Raw genomic sequence first — 17762 nt, 5'->3', positions numbered from 1 at the left:
TAGTTACTTGCTGAAAATCCTCTGCCAAGATCAGAGAAAAAGGATTAGGATTAAACTGTTCTAATCAAAAGTAGTGTTGCGGGTATTTTTTTTCCTCTCTTTTTTTTTTTTTGTTGCCCTTTTCTTTTCTTTTCTTTTCTTTTCTTTTCTTTTCTTTTCTTTTCTTTTCTTTTCTTTTCTTTTCTTTTCTTTCTTTCTTTCTTTCTTTCTTTCTTTCTTTCTTTCTTTCTTTCTTTCTTTTCTTTTCTTTTCTTTTCTTTTCTTTTCTTTTCTTTTCTTTTCTTTTCTTTTCTTTTCTTTTCTTTTCTTTTCTTTTCTTTTCTTTTCTTTTCTTTTCTTTTCTTTTCTTTTCTTTTCTTTTCTTTTCTTTTCTTTTCTTTCTTTCTTTTCCTGATAGAGATTCTTCTGCTTCAAGAAACAAGTATTAACCCTGTAGGAACTGCAACATTGTATAGTGCATAGTTTTCAGTGCCAATAAATATCTTCCTTACTAAACACAGAAGAAGGTTATATGTGTCACCTTTGTCTATAGATGTCAAGTGGATGTATGAAAAGATATTAAGTATAGTATTAAAATACCATGTTTTAAAATAATGTCAACACTATGCGTATTTCTGGTTTTGCCAGATTGTAGAATGATTTTGATTGATTTGTATGTCTTTCCTACAGAAGTCACACATGAAAAGTATATGGCTCTAGCTTCAATTAGAGCTCATCCTTGGTGTCACTGAAATTGTAATAATAATAACTGAAATGTTTTCCTTCTCTTTTGTAGCAGATGAGGTACAATAAAATAGTATATGCAGAAGATGTCAATGTACAGATGGTTTCTTTAGATCACATTGTCACTTTGGGTCTTCATTTCCATTATTTCACAGTGTACTTTCTTGCTTTATTTATTTATTTATTTATTTATTTATTTATTTATTTATTTTAATGATTGCTAGTGAATCTTTGCTGACATAATTATTTTTATTTTATTTGAATTGCAGCTAGGTATTTAGCTAATGTGTGCATGGGTGCAAAACCACATTTTTAAATGTTACATAATTGATATTTTAATGAAAAATAATGTGGACATATTGGTCTAAGACATTAGAAGCATACACAGTTGCACAGTTTTTCAGCTGAACTAGTTGAACTGATGCAGAATATCAGGTATTTCCCATTCCTTTGCGGAACAGAAATTGGGAACAAAGCAGTATTTCTGGAACAGAGAGAGATTTTTTGCTGCTTGGCTACTAAAAGGCCATCTCCATGTAGTACTTCCTGAAAGAGGTGTTGCTGCCTCTCTTTCTCTGTGGTCTTTTTTATGGTATTTCATCCACATAGTTAGATATTAAAGATGCTTCAGGCAGCACTTCTACATTTGGAGAGAAGAGAAAGGGGCCTCTGCTGAAGATTACTTTCAATTATTCTGTTGCTCATCTATAATCACCAGAATAAAGAGGTCAGTGGAAGGAAGGGCACTGTCCTGTTTTGGAGATATGAGGTGTTCTCAGCTGAATCCATGGAGTGAGGAAAATCCTGACTGATTTGCTACTGGGATGTAGTCACTGCTGATGTGGTTTAGGACAAAAGTGCTTTGTCTGGTGGCAGGAGATGGGCTGAGAGCTCGGAATTGATAGAAGCTAACTGTAACTATTTGTGTTGAGCATTATCTACAACAATGAGAGAAACTACACAAAATGCAGCTCTGTGTACTTCCCCAGTTTAACAATTTGTGTGACTGCAGGCCTGGGTGAGTACACTATTAAATGCATCCTTCTTTTCATAGATTATTTGTAATTTCAATTGAAGGTAAATAAGAAATACAGCCCATCAGGTTGCTAAAACATCTAGTGGTAGAGGAAGACTGGCTCAGTTGGTGTGGGAACGTTGATTGTTGGCATCATCGTTGATGAAGAAACAAATTGGGAATGAGGTTTGTAAAATATTTCTACAGTCCCATTCAACAGTGAGACCTCAGGAGGCTGGAGATAATTTACATGTGAATCTCTTTCATAGTCTGTGTCTACAATTCACAGCATATATGAATCAGAATTATGTCTGGGCAACATTAGCAGTAGTACAAACAGCAATAATAATGTGGTTTAGTTATCTATTTCATCCTGTGATGGTTAACCAAAGATCAGGGATTCTTGATAGCTTCAGTTAGGTGGAGAAATTAATAGTGGAGTTTTTTAGCCAGTCTTATTTACTTGCAGAAAAATGCACAAGTTTTGTTTCCTTCAAATGGGACATTTCAAACAGGAAACTATTTGCATTTTGCTCTAAAGTTTTGTTCTAGTGAAAGCCAGCTTCTACCTGTGATGTTTGGAGGATTGCCGGGATCCTGGGGATGTCTCATTGCTGACTTAGTTTTCAGGAGAGGCCCCAGTTAATGCTGCTTTAAAGATTCTCCTTCTAAAAAATTGTGTCCTGACTTCATATTATCTTTCTCTCAGGTTGATAGGAAAGAGAACTCAGCTTTTGGTTTTCAGATATATGTTACTGGATTCTAATTTGTTGTAGTCCGAATAGATTGTTTTATTTCTGCCAGTTCTGTGAATTTAGTGCACCTTCAGCTTAAATGATTTCATGTTGTTTTCCTTGCCCCAACACCATTTATGTTCAGCATTGAAACAAAATAATGATTTATGTAACAACACTGAAGGTACAAACCTAAAAAGACAATTTTAGAAACAAAAGAAATTAAAACAATTAGTAGCTGGATATCTTTACAGTTGTTTGACCTCTTGTCTAAAACCTGACTTACTTCTGCCCTATAAACCAGTGTTTGTAACAAAACACATTCTTACCATTGCCCTCTACTCTGAATATTTTTTCCAGGCATTTCTTAGGTAAACTCCTTTGGAGACAGGTTTTGGGATAGAAAACAAATTGGATTTAATTGTTCTTTGGGAAGCCGTGTGCTCTGTTTTTGGGCTTCCTGTCAGTCCTACTGGACTAGCTGCTCACAAGCATTATAGAGACTTCTGTTTAAGCTTAGATGTAGCTAACTTATGCGTAAGATCACTTACTATTTTTGTATATACTGACTCTCAACATCTCTGGAACAGCATTGGCACATGTTTTATAATCAGCTGGCCCAGTTAGTGGTGTGTTATCTGGTCAGAGTATGAAGAGCAAGTCTACATTTCCCAGCTGTTACTGCAAGTTTCTGTCATATAAACTGACATTGTGTTTGCTATATTATGCTTCATGTCAGATAATGGCTTCTTATGATTGTATGAAATGAAGGATGATACCCTAATCTGCCACTACAACCAATATAGTTTTTCCTCCTCTTTTGTATATAGTACAATTCATAACTAAATTAAGTAAATAAGGTGTGAAAAGCTATTATACTCTCGCATTTGTAGCCAGGGTTCACACTGCCCAGCTCTTGTTAAGCCTTTACTTCCTGTTGTGCTTTATGGTTTTCATCCTCTGTCAAAATGCCAAAAACAAGGGGGTCCAGCATTTCCCTAAAGAAATAAGTTTCTTCTGTCTCACAGTAGCACTGCCTGCCACATATTTTGAATAGCTGGGGTGGTGCTCTACATGTCTGAAAACTCTCCTTAAGAAATATCCAGGGTATAGTGTAGTCTCTTTGGACTTGCTTTGACAAAATAACTGATCTCATAATGCATAAAAGATGACGTCTCAGCCTGACCTTTAATGGGAACAAAGGGATCTGACAAAGGCTTTCACTTTGGTCTAGCTGTTGGACCTTGGTATGCATTATTAAGAGGAAGGCACCTAAATTTCTTTGGTCATTTGGCTAATGCGTGCACTTTCACTGATTTGTTTAGACATTAATTAGATCTATTTTTATACTGGGCCTGTTCTGGTTATTGACAAATGCTTTGTTTCATTTTTATACATACAGATGTTTGAGTCTTAGTGCCATTTTGCTTGGAGCCAGATGGAACCTATCCAAGGTACGACTAGTGCTGCGGAGCCTTGACACCTGACTATTCTTATATTGTCAAAAACATCAATAGCTCAAGGTCCCTCGAGAACATACACTGCTGGTTTTTCTGATTTCCTGGCAGCCTGTTGTTTTTAGGGTGTGGTGGTTTTTTGTTTGCTTGTTTGTTTGTTTGTTTGTTGTTTTTGTTTTGTTTTTGTTTTTCTTTTTTGTTTTTATTTGTTTTTCTTTTTTTTTGGTGGTCTGTGCCTAAAGAAAATGTTATTTTTTCTTCTATAGGAATGGAAACATGTAGGTTCTTATTATCAGTTGCGGCTATGCAATTTTCTGATGTTTAATTATGGGATGAGATGGTGGATTTTTATAGATTAGGCATGATGGCAAACTTCCCTAGGGTGCATCATTCCTTAGTTACTGAATAGGTCCAATGTGGATGCCAATAATTCCTGAGAATATTTATATCAATGAGCTCTGAAAATGTTCAGTTCAGTGCAGGTCAGACTAGCAGACTTGCTTTTCATAACTCAGCAAGGATTTGGGATTTTAAAACAGCCTGGGTGCATAAAAATATTTAATAGTCTAGCCAACGACTTCAAGTGGTGGTGTTTTGTTTGTTTGTTTGTTTGTTTGTTTTTTTCTTCTTTTAGTCGTGTTAAAGATGTATCAGCAGTGATGAGTTCTCAAGAGGGTACCCAGTGTGTTCAGGTCTCAGTGAAACTGAACAGATGCTTTTCAGCTTTGTCAAAGCTAGGTTTCTGGGAAATTCATTAATATTATACATAAAAATCTCTTGGCTTTAGAGTTGCATACAGGTGACAGTGACAAACAATGGAGAATGTAGTCTTTGTTTTGCCTGATTTATTTCATTGCTTATTTGAAGTTATATTCTGTTTTTCAGGTTTTCTGTGCATTGATGGCTACAGTCCTATGAGCTTCTCCTATCATGGATTTCAGGTAGATTGTATGTGAGATGGTTATGAGAAAACGTATTGTGAGAGCTTAATTCTGCACCTCAGACCTTCGAAAACTCTATGTTGCAGAGATTTTTAACTGCCCAGCATGGGTTGTGGGTTGCCTGTTGAATGCTAAAATGAGCTTAGTAGCTTGTACATGCACTTCCTTATTTCTTCACAACATGATCTTAAATGGTCAGATACATATGGCAGTCCAGATCAGGCCCAAAGGGAGTGATCGTTGTTGAGAGGGGTAAATCATGAGATAGTCAATATTCTGGACAAAGTGGCAGTGCTCTGGCAATGGGGAATACTTTGAAGCTGCAAAAGCTTGTTCTGAAGTGACAGAATCAATGTCCATGACATTGGTTTGAATGCTTTCCTATTAGGCAGCCAGACCTGTTGCTAGAGTACCAAGGGATCATCTTGGCTAATCACTAGCATTACCCGTGACAGGAGTCGGTGAGGCCATAAATAACTTACCCAAGTTATTTATGTGGGAAATGTTGTCAGATGAAGTTATCCTTTTAAAGTTTATGCAGGCTCAGATTACCCCTTACCAGAGCACCAGAAATTCAGACAGAACCTGAGCAGTCTGGGAAACCATTCTCACTGTTGAGACAAGTTTTGGCCCCTTGCCAAATTCTGCTCTCAGTAACATGGTAAAAACCAGAAGGAATTGGTGACAACAGACTGGACCTCACTTGTGTGGTTTAAAAATACCAAATGCATGAAATAGTATCTGAATGGTGTCTGACCTGCAATACAATCTGAAAGGAATGTTACCCCTCAATCTCATTGTGATAAATATACATTGCAGCTCATCTGCACAGGTGTATTAGGCCCAGTGCTTACTGGCATTGTTGGATTTACTGTACCTGCCCAGATCAGCTACTGCACCATAAATGTACAACTATAAAGCTCATTCTACTTCTTGGCTTGTGCCTGGAGGCCTGATAGGATGCTTGGGTAATGGGATAAGGGACCCATAGGCTGCCTCATGTAACCCAACCAATGTATAGAATCTGTCAAGCTCTTCTCTGAAAGATGGGGAGAAGGTGCATGCTAGATGAATTGTTCTAGTAGTTGTAGCTTGCTACCGTGCAGTATTTTTCCTGAGAGCCCTGTGGAGCTTCACCTGTTATGGAGAAAGATGGCCTGCTAGTCTACCAGACAGATGCACAAATATGTTATGGAAAATATACACACACTGTATTCATATTAAATGCACAATCTTAAAAAAATAGTGAGCAAATTGATCTTACTTCCACAGAAACAAGATGTTGTAAAACTAACATTTTGACTTTATATGATTTACAAAAGAATGATAATGTTACACTAACAGAAAAAAAGGAAAAATAAGTTGTGTGCTATTTAACTAAAACAAGTTAAAATGACTCTAGGAACAGCAGCGGATAGATTCCCAGTTGGGTTATGTTGTTCAGTTCTATTGATATGAATGGAATTATTCCATTATAAACTGAGTGAATAATTCACTCATAATAATAGGGTTTAATTTGTGCATGAAAATCAACAGATAGAGAAATTATCAGAGTTATGTTCAACCTTTTGCTGCAGTCATCCATAAGCCTATGTAGAATTAGGAAGATAGGGCCAGGTTTCTTTTGACATTGTTAAAGCTACATCTGTGCAGCACAGAATTTAGTTCATATATTCACTCCACAATTAAAACCAGATCTGGGTCACGCAAATCTGGTTATCTTCTTATTTACAGAGAATTAGCAACAGATTTCTGAACTGCTAACGTCCTATCTTTATCAAGTCACTTTAAAAAAAAACACTAAAAGTCACGATAACTATTTGTATATATATCCAATCAGTATAATTGTAATTAGAGTTCTAAAACTATTATATTTTTGATGCAATTAGTGTTTATAGAGTCAGCATTTATGCTCCATGAATGCCTTAAATATTTAATAAAAAGTTTTTTATGTTTTTAAAAAATGACCATATTTCCTACCATTCATGAAGATTTCAGTCCTTCTTTTTCTTTAAAGGCAAGAAGGCTGTCAAGATGCAGTATTGACAAAAATATATTCACTTCCCTTATTCTCGCTACTTCCAAATTTACATAACCAGATGTAGGCCAAATCTTCCTCTATCTCTGGTAAACTTTGGACTTCTTGGATTCTATGCCAAAGCTGTTTCCATTCAAATGGTTTCTATTGAATCTTTCTTCTCAAATTTATGAAAACTTCTTAACTCATGGCAAAATCTTACTCTGTAGCGTCTAATTTAACTGGTGTGCAACACTCTCATGCTGCCTACCGTGATTGGTTTTGTGGGGTATGTATCTTGTTCAGAAAAAAACATTCCTCCACTGGCTTCTCATGGCTAATTTGTGGTCCACTCTCTGTCCTGAACAGTATGATGATTCAGCATTAAGTGGTTTTGTGCTTAGGATACACAGCGGTTTTTAGCTGTAAACTTCTGTAGGAAATCTACAGGAACACGTACTACAGGAGCAGTAAAGTCTGGCTTTTACTAACTGACTTTAAGTTCTGTCCATTAATATCTTCTATATTTGTCATTGAATTTCTTGCAGTAAGTTTAATTACCTGTTAAAACCATTGATAGAAAATATACAAAAAAAAGCAGATTTTTAACAGTGTCATTTTTTCAAAGGAATGTTCAACCTCTGTCAGGACAGATGGCTGCTCAGCTCACCTTTGAGTCTGTAAGCAGTGCTGTATTGTAGTGCAACTGCTACAGAAACTGTCAAGAGAGAAGCAAAACTCAATGACTTAGCAAACTGCTTGTAGTAAACTGAGGACCTTATATATGCTAGATCTGTATATCAGTTTCAAAGTCAGAGGAATTTGCACCTACAGCTGCTACTTTCAGCCCAGTGGAAAAAAAAAAAAATCCAGTCTTTTTTCATGACCTATGTAATCATAGTTTTATTGTTTTCAAGTATTGATTGGGCCTTGATGTAGTTTTTAGCAGCTTTGAGAAACTGATTGCCTCTAATTTCCTTGTCTAAATATACATGGTTTTTGTGCCATCTTCTCTTTGCGCAACCATTGGGAATCTCTTTTCCTCTACTTTTTGACTTTTCTCTGGTGTGTTCTGTTTGCCAGCCCTGTTGCTCTCCTTACATAATCAAGACACCCCAGTAGTGTATTTTTTTGCAATTGCTGCACAGACTCATGGGACTCAATTATGGCAGAAATATTCAGTCTAACAGAGTTGTTAGTCCTATAAATTGTGTGGTATTCATATATTTATTTGGAGGCATTTGAATGTAAATGTCTGAATGCCTCATGTGATCCATACCACTGGAGTCCATATTCCATATATGTTTAGGCCTATGGCATACACAATTATTCTGAGTTTTACCTTTGATGCATGTGAAGGATTCTTGTCTTGTCAGGTTCTCTTGAATTATACGAGTGCTGCTATCACAAAAGCAATTCTACTTTTGATTTCTGCTTCAGACTTTCCTGCCTTTGTGATGGTAATTCTGAGATACCTGAATGAATCCACTCATTCAAGTTTCTCAACCTTGATGTAAATTTCTTGTTGCGTATGAGAATTTTCCATTGTCCTCTATCTGTTTTTTTCTTCCTGTTTGATCACCAGTCCATGAGTGGTAGCTTTGTTGTTAGATCTGCTAGCTATGGTTCCTTTTCTACCAATCAAGTTGATATAATCTACGAAGTAAAGATTATAGATCTTTTATCACCAGCTGATAACTTTGTCCTACCAGAATTTTCAAGTTTGACTTTCTATATTCAAGGAAAATATGAACAGGAGAAACCTCTGTCTTTCAGTCAGTTCTCATACAGAATCATTTACTTAATGTGCACTCTGTGAAGATTATACTTCTCAAATTGCTTCCAAAGCTTTTAATTCAAGTTCTAATGCAACCTTGTGCATTTGTCTGTGAGGCTGAAGGAACTGTCTTTCTGTCTTTTCTATTGATGAAATACTACCTTGCATAAAAGTTTCTAATTTTACCTTTGCTATTCGTTTATTTTTGAAGTGTGAATTATTTCTTACCACAAGCAGTTTAGTAACTCAGAATATGCTGCGTGCCAATGATCCATTCTGACCTGAATTTCTGTTTAGTGGAATATATATTCTTATCTAATGTATGAAGCAGGTTCTTAGACCTACATCTGCTTGGGGAGCTGGACAATGCTCTAATGAGCAACTTATACAAACACGTACAGGCTGTTCTGTGACAAGGAATATATTGGTAATAGACCTAGCCCACTAATCAAATTTTTCATGGAAGTGAAACAGAGTTATCACCTCAAAATATTGCATAGTTATGTGGTTAGGGCAAACTTGTCAGATAGGCAAGGGATGTGATTTCTGGTCACCTGAGATAAAAAATCATTTAAACGTGGATCTCCCAAATCCTAAAAGGCTGCTCTAACTTTGGGCTATTTTTTGAGTAAATCAAGGAGGCAAGAAAAAGGGGCCATGATGCAATTTACTTTTTCTTCTTTCTTACAAGGATTGACTTGATTTCATCTCATAATCTCAGGAGGTGGTTCACAGCTGTAGTTCTTGGAAACTGACAGACATCTAGGTTTTTCCAGATGCTGAGTGTACAAAAAGTTGGTAAACATGCTACATAGTGGAGTTCACATAGAGCTGGTACACAAAGTGATTCAGAGATGCTTGGATGTTCAAAGTGAGACATTAGCTCTAATATAGGACTTCACCCAAAGGAATAAGCCTTGACTCTCAGTCAGCCTGTTTAGTGAGTTATACACATACCTACACTGCGTATTAACGTAGCCTAGTATATGTGCCTTAGCCTGGACTTTTCACACTGTTATAATTCTGAGTTTGGACCTGAGCGCCCTGATGTCCAGTATTTGTCATATCCTTTAAGGACTGTACAGCAAGGCAAGTTCTATCCTAGTTTTGGAGACCATGTAAATATACTTGAATTGATTAGTCTAATACTAGTCCAAAAACATCCATTCTCAGTTTGATATAGGCTTATTTCAAATTTCCTCAGATTTTATGCAGCTGCTACCCACATTAAACATTGGACAACAGTATTTCTCAGCATCACTCAGCTCCTACTTCACAAGAATGCCTGACCATGCATTGAAAAACCCACAGATTTTAAAATTATTTATTATTAGCAAATAGCTGAGAATAGCTGTGGCTTTCAAGAAAAAAAAAAGGATTTGAGAATTAACAATTTATTTTATTTGGCTGTCAACACCGAGCAGGGAGGTTGTTAGTGATCATTCAGTGTACTGAAGTTCAGTGCAGACCTCAAATCTCACTCCAAATCCTTACTGCAGTTCCCTTTCTCCAAAATTTCTTGTCTCCTATGAGGCTTAATGCCGGTTTTATAATCACTGTTTCTTGAATTTAGCCAGATATTTGTTTGTTGGCGTATCTGGAGCAGATGATGGGAAAATCAGAAAGGAATTGATTCATCAGAGGTACTGTTTGTGCCCTGGGCTCCATTCATAGTCAGTGGAGGTATAGCCAGTATAGTGAGTAGAGTCTGAAATGCCATTTATCTCATCCTAAAGCAGCTGTCTAAGAGGCAAGTGAAATTAATCAAATCTTGAAAATGCCCATTACTCTTCACTGACTTGAAAGGGAGCCAAGGGGGACTAACTTCTGTGTAAGTAGCCAGACATAAAATGTTAGATGATTTGAGCCCCATCCCATGCAACTAGCAGTATTTAACAAGTGTGTAAAATTACCTGTGAATTGGTTACATACATGAGTATTGTATCTGAAAGCTGGGTGCCCAGGTTTGTAATCTCAGTTTGGACAGAAAGTGGTTATTCCAGTAGACTTGATATTTCATATGCAACGTAAACTGCTCAGTTTTGGGCACACAGTTACATTATTTTCTTTTCTAGATCCAGATTGTCAGCATCAGTTTGGGAAGAAGAGTTAAAGAAGGGGACAAGGTAGAAAAGAGGAGGATTATTCTATATAGTTAAACATATCTGAGTTGTAACTATAAGATTTCTGCAATATTTAAAACTAAGCTTGCTTAGGTAACATTGCTCAATATTATGGCTGCTGTGAATCTAATGCTAGAAATCTTAGGTATCTAGTGCTTCTCTTGCCATGTGAAGGAATTTAAAGTTACAGAAGCTTGATTTTCTCATCATGATTGCATTCCTAAAACTTGAGTTTAATTTAGTTTTAAACCTTGCATATCTACTTCAAGTTCCTCGTGTCAAACTTTAAAAACTTATGAAACATGCTTTCTGGATGGAAAACTTTTTTTCACTTCATAAGTATAAAAGGAAAGAAAAGAAAGAAAGATTAATATAGAAATGTAATTTATATTAAACTCCTTGCCCCTTGTGGTGTTTTCCTGTAATCTGAAAATTATGCCCTTTTCCTCCATGTATTAAATGAGAGAGAAGGGGAAAAACACCCCAAGTCCCTTGATTTTATGAAGCAAAGAAATAATGACAGGAAATGGGGATTTTTGTTTGTTCTTTATTGTGAATTGTCACAGGCATTATGATGAAGGTAAAATGCAGAGGTTAATTGAAAAATGTGATAAACAAAGCCCCTTGAAGGTCTCAGAGTAATTTTGCCTGACAGCCTCCTACGATCAGGCACTAAACCTACTCCAAATGGCTGGAGAGAAGAAAAAAAGGAAAGGAAAGGAAAGGAAAGGAAAGGAAAGGAAAGGAAAGGAAAGGAAAGGAAAGGAAAGGAAAGGAAAGGAAAGGAAAGGAAAGGAAAGGAAAGGAAAGGAAAGGAAAGGAAAGGAAAGGAAAGGAAAGGAAAGGAAAGGAAGGGAAGGGAAGGGAAGGGAAGGGAAGGGAAGGGAAGGGAAGGGAAGGGAAGGGAAGGGAAGGGAAGGGAAGGGAAGGGAAGGGAAGGGAAGGGAAGGGAAGGGAAGGGAAGGGAAGGGAAGGGAAGGGAAGGGAAGGGAAGGGAAGGGAAGGGAAGGAAGGGAAGGGAAGGGGAAGGGAAGGGAAGGGAAGGAAGGGAAGGGAAGGGAAGGGAAGGGAAGGGAAGGGAAGGGAAGGGAAGGGAAGGGAAGGGAAGGGAAGGGAAGGGAAGGGAAGGGAAGGGAAGGGAAGGGAAGGGAAGGGAAGGGAAGGGAAGGGAAGGGAAGGGAAGGGAAGGGAAGGAAGGGAAGGGAAGGGAAGGGAAGGGAAGGGAAGGGAAGGGAAGGGAAGGGAAGAAAAAAGAAGAAAGAAAAGAAAAGAAAAGAAAAGAAAAGAAAAGAAAAGAAAAGAAAAGAAAAGAAAAGAAAAGAAAAGAAAAGAAAAGAAAAGAAAAGAAAAGAGAAATGAAGAAAAAGAAAAGAAAAACAAAATAAAAAGAAAAAGAAAAAGAAAAAAAAAGAAAACCCCCTAAAGCTAATTGTCTTTCTGATACTTCCACCTCCTTTCAGCACAATTATAACTGGGAAAAGTCATTCTGTCTGATTTATGTTAATGCACCTCGATGGAAAAACAGCTTAGACAGCGAATTTGATATTTCCCCCTCCCCACCCCCAATTTATTATGAATGTAGTTAAAATAAAAAGAAACCCAGCAGAGCAAATTGCTATAGAAAACTCCTGGAGAAGGATCTCGATTTTTTTTCTTCAGTTGTTTTGCTGCCAGATAAATTTAATGTTAGACAAGAGTATTTCTTCAGTAGACGTTCTTTAATCACAGGACATAAAATTTTGAAATACCTGCTGTAACTCCATCAGCTCTGGCTAACCCCATGTCATCACTGAAGGAAATGTTCTGTGGGTTGTGATAAACTTAGCTCTTTGCCTGTACTTGTATGTTTCTTATAACAACCTTCAGAAAAGCTGCTTAAATCCTCACTTATGCTGTGTTTTGAAAATAAGACCAGTGCATGATCCTATTGTGTGTGCAGTTTAATGGTGGAAAAGAACTCAAAACTGCCTCCGTCACATTTGTATGCAGTACCATGTTTCCACTCAGCATTTCAATTCACATTTTAATAAACACATTAAGGGGGCTCACTTGTTGTTGGACCCATGTTACATCTAATTTCTTATTGAGATGGTGAAGAAAAACAGTGTGTTTTGCTCTAAAATTTCAGTCAGTATATGAGCTCAGTCTGCCTCTTCTCAGTGTCATTTATATTAATAGGTATGATTATCCATGCAGGCCTTATTTTCAATGTACTGTGTTTATAGTCCCCATTTGTACATCTTGCTGGAGCTAACGTGTTCATAACGATGTGGAACAGCTGGCCACAAACTGTTGTTTCTCATTAAAAAGACATGTTTCCTGAGCTTTTGGGGATTCTTTATACTAAACCATACATACTATTGACATTTTGCCCTTTTCGTTTTGCTTTAGCTCTTCACTGCAGTGGGATATCTAGGGTTCAGGATTCTAAAATTAGAGCTGAAGGGCTTTTGAGAGATAGAACCAAGGAGAAAACCATTTGGGGTCATTAAAGATCCCAGAGCACTCTTTGCACAAAAAGTGTGGGAGTTATTATTGTTCTGGACAGATTCCAGCTCATATAGTTGCATTGTAGGCTATTTAATCTTGTATTTTCAACAAGGTAGTCTCTCCTTGAATGGCTGCTGTACTGTGCTATTGAACCTATAATGACCACAGTATTTTGCTTCAAGAATGACTTCACCCCAGAGATGGTTCCTTCAGAGTAATTTCAACTACGACAAGATAAATAATGAGTACTGTACTAATTACACTAGAAGCTTGGTTTCCGTTTATATTGCCCAGCAATCATATGAGGTCCACCTGAAGAATCATTAATTTTGTATTTCTTGGTGCAAACTTTATATTGTGATGTAATAGTTTTTATTCTTATCTACTTCGTGTCAAATTGACTGCTATTAGCACTTACTTCCTTTAAAAAGAAACAGATCTAGACTTAAAAGTATCTTCTGTGATTTGGAAGGGTAAACATCATGGCGCTAATGGGGAGGAGGGCATGTGAAGTTTACATTCAGCAGCTGATTGGAATCAAAGGCCAATTAGCAGAGCTTCTGTTGCTGTACCATAAGACTAATTGAAGTCTGCTACAAATTCAGAAGTCTGCACCCAGTTTCTTCTGTGCTGTAAACTGTGTGCCTGATGTAGGTTTTGATGGTGATTGTTTCATATTGGTTTATTTAATGGAAATGTCAATAAACAATCCTATGTGTACAGAATTATGTTATTCATTTAGGAGCGAGGACTTTAATATTGAGCTAAAAATGGGAAGACAGCACTTTAGCATAAAGACCAAAACATAGTGAAAAACAACATGTTGTGGTGAAATCCATAATGTGTGTTTCCTTTATTCCATACTTACAGAGAAAAGCTGTTTCAGGCTTTCCTCAAGCTTGTGACCATTTGCATAGTTATAAGTCTCAGTGAAAGGAACTGAGGTTCTGTGTGGAGAATCAATAGTCGTGTAGCACTGGAAGGAACAATGTGGAAATAAATACTTATATGATCAAGTGGTAGTGAAAGTGTTTTGTAGTAATATTTTGTGTAGAAAAGTACATATTTCCCAAGTACAAATTTTAGAGATTGAATAAACAAAATATATGCTTGAAATACATTTCCAGTTGTATTAAACTAGAAATTTTGACTAAATTGTAGCTGTGCATGGGATCAAACCATGTAGTATGCCGCGTGTATTTAAAATAGGTAAAGATTAACCAGCTTACATGTACAAAAGAGATAACATTTCCATATCCATGCATAACTTTCACAGGACTTGGTCACAGTGCCTGAGGACTGAAGTCACTGCCTGATGTAAGCGTTATGTATGGTAGCATTTACCCCACAGAAAAATCATAGACATGAAAGAGAAGGCAAAAAAGGGGTAGGAAAATCCTACTTGCAGCCTATGCTGTTCAAAGCTGCAGATTTAGCCAGAATTCTTCCTGATACTGCCCCTGCAGTTGCCACTTTCTTTCAGACTCTCCAGTCAGGGCTATGACTTGCACCCATTGCGATATGCAAAAGTGCATTGTAGTTTATAGTTGTATTCTAATTCAATATAAGAATGTATTCAACCAGACACCTAAAAAAATTTGGTGTATATCTATGCTATTAAATATATAAGGTTTTTGTATTGTGTTTATGGAGGGGTAAGATTTAGTAAATAACAAAAACTTACATAAGAATTTGTGCTCTTGTAATGTGGGTGGCTTTTGTATTCATCCCATTTTGCTTACATTGTGCTTTCAATTTGAATTTGGCCAAGCCTGAAATTCAGAGCTATGGCATTATTTTTGTTATTTTTCTGAAACAAAATACAGATATTGGATTGATGTCCCATCATCTGAATAAATCTGTAGAATGCCATCAACAGAGCAGACTTCAGAGATATGAAGGAAATTCTATTTATTCTTTTTTTACTGAGAAACTGTGTCTGATATTTTCTGGTTTCTGAGAGATTTATTTGCCATAGTTATAACAGAGGAGGATTAACAGAGCAATGGACAAATATACAGCCTGAATGTCAGGCTCAGCTTTAGTTCTTTCCTTTCAGGGGTTCTAGTATGGTTAAGGAGCTTTTACATGGAGGTCTTCTGTTGTTGTGTCTGGAGATATTTAACAGGAGGGATCTTTGGTGTGTCTTCCTAGAAGAGATGGGTCTTGTAAATTAGCATAACTTTCACCACTTTTGCCCCGCAACCTGAGTACTTCGCACTTGAAGGTAGTTATGCCATGTTGAAGTTCAACTTCTTCTAATTCTTGTACCATTCCCTTTGCAGCACATGTAGTTGATATAACTTGCTGATTCTTTTACCATGAGGTAGTCTCACATTCATCAGGGAGAAGATAGGTCAGTGGTATTCTAGTTGGTGCAATCTGCTGTCAGAGGATTTAGAACTAAAAATTGATACTGAAGAAACCCTGCATTTGGTGTGTTCCTTAATTCCCCTATATTGCCTTCTTCCCCTCACCTGAGACTGAAATCTGGAGTAGAGAGTCAAGGTCATTTCTGCTCAGAAAACTGAATCTGTGGCTCAAACTGTAAGAAATTATTCAGTCTGCTTTTACAAAAGGTTATGAATTGTAAAAAAGAATATTGAGCATTGGGGCTTTCTTATGTGTTCATAACAGTTTGTGAGGAGTTGACCTCAACAAGCAGCCGACCAACCACCCACACAGCTGCTTGTCACTCACACCCCCAACAGGACAGGGGAGTAAAAAGGAACAGCAAGGACAGAGCAATAAGAGGTGCTTCATTCTGGCAGGGGTACACACCAAAAGGGACCGTAGTGTGTGGATAACCCTTGCAAAAGCAGCTGCTTCCCTGAAGGGGCTCTGGCTTTTAGATAACCTGTGCCAGAGCAGCAGAGCACAGGAAACTAATATGAAGGATGGAGCAGTGGAAGAAAAGAGAGGTTGAGGTTGAAAGAAAACATTGCACCTCTTGCATTGCTTGTTGCCTCACCAAAGGGAGAGTGTAGGCTGTGGCAATAACATGGAGGACATGACCAAGTGGGGAGGAGAAGAGGTATCTGTAGTGAAGTTGAGCCTGTAAAAGTGGGAGAAAAGGTGTTTTTCCCAAGTGTTTATACATTTATTGTCTTTGTTTCACAACTAAATTGGTAATTAAATATTTTAAATTAAATTCTCCAAGTCTGATTTGCCTGTGACAGTACTTGGTGAGCGATTTTCTTGTATTTTTTTCAATCCATGAGTTTTCTCTCTTCTGTTACTCTTATTTTCTCCCTTGCCCCTCTGAGGGAGGGGAGTGAGCGAGAGGCTGTGTGGGTGCTTGGCTGCTCGCTGGGACCAGCTCACCACAGCAGTTCTAGAATCCAAATTTAGATTATGGCTTTCTGTATTCTGTTGCAGTTGTATGTTTTTGAGACAATATGGCAAATATTTTGCTCTTCCTTTTCACTTGTCTGAAGTAACTAGGAAAGTTCATTTTTGTCATTAAAACATTGCAAGTTCTCTGTACATACTTGGATCTTAATGCACTGTAGCAATAATAGCAAAGGGAGGCATTTTTTCAGGTAGACTAATTCAGTCACATTAATTCTGTTGCCCAGAGAGGATTGTAGTCAGTCAGGAGAGATGAGATTTAGGTCTAAAACTCTAAAATCTGCTATATCACATAATCCTGAAATAGAATTCAGCCCCTAAAATATGCATATATTATGTATAGTAGTTACTTCTGGAATCCTGACTATATTTCGTGCTATGTTGCTTTCTGTTTCAAATGATTTATTTGCAGATTCAGTAATCCAGAGCATATAACTCTGCAATTTTTCTCTGTACACTAAAGAATTTTACACTTTTTATAAAAAACTACATGGAACCTTAAGAAACACTGTACTTTTTTTTCCCCTAGGTTTACTGTTTCTACCAGTGGCAGACTGAAGGCTCAGGGAGAGGAGATTTTTATGGAATCAGAATGTGATTTTATGGAATCAGAATGTCTTATAGGAAGTAAGTCTGCATTAAAATGTCTCAGTCATTGTTTCCCTGACTTCTTTTGTAATTTGGATTATCTGAATACAGATGACTCAGACTTGCTCACAAGAATTCTAAACAAATAATTCTGTAAGATCATAGAGAAGTTTTTCACTGTATTTAACTTCTTTAAATGTCTCTTTTTTTCTGTTTCTTATATTGTCCTTTTCTTTATGTTCTCATCATTCAAATCCTCCCTCATGACAGTTTAACATCGTTGGCATAATGACCATTGAATAGGAAGGCAAGCCAAGAAATTCTGCCAAAGGAGCAATAAGTGTTGATAGTATACACTCGTTGTTAATTGTGATACATTCATTTTATACCCTTTATGCTCATCCTGTTTTCTGCCTTTCAGGCCATTAACTCTTTAAAGACCCCCCAACTTTGGCATAGATAAATGGTGACTGGAAACAGGCTTATTTTCCTCTGTAGGCTCACTGCTAGTGCTAGCCAAGATGGAACCAAGTGGTTTGGAAATAC

General features: G+C 37.1%; 1 long non-coding RNA gene across 1 annotated transcript; it reads left to right on the top strand.

The window, feature by feature from the left end:
* The first annotated feature begins 3872 nt into the window (after positions 1-3872).
* LOC110355744 (uncharacterized) lies at positions 3873-17255 on the top strand. Its single transcript, XR_002408606.2, has 3 exons — positions 3873-3926; positions 4815-4870; positions 17158-17255. It is a non-coding gene; the product is annotated as an uncharacterized LOC110355744 (long non-coding RNA).
* The last annotated feature ends 507 nt before the right edge of the window (positions 17256-17762 follow it).

This window comes from Columba livia, chromosome 2, assembly GCF_036013475.1.
Source record: "Columba livia isolate bColLiv1 breed racing homer chromosome 2, bColLiv1.pat.W.v2, whole genome shotgun sequence".
NCBI classification, from domain to species: domain Eukaryota; kingdom Metazoa; phylum Chordata; class Aves; order Columbiformes; family Columbidae; genus Columba; species Columba livia.
Note: the sequence above shows the minus strand (reverse complement) of the source record. Positions and strands in the feature narration are given on the sequence as shown.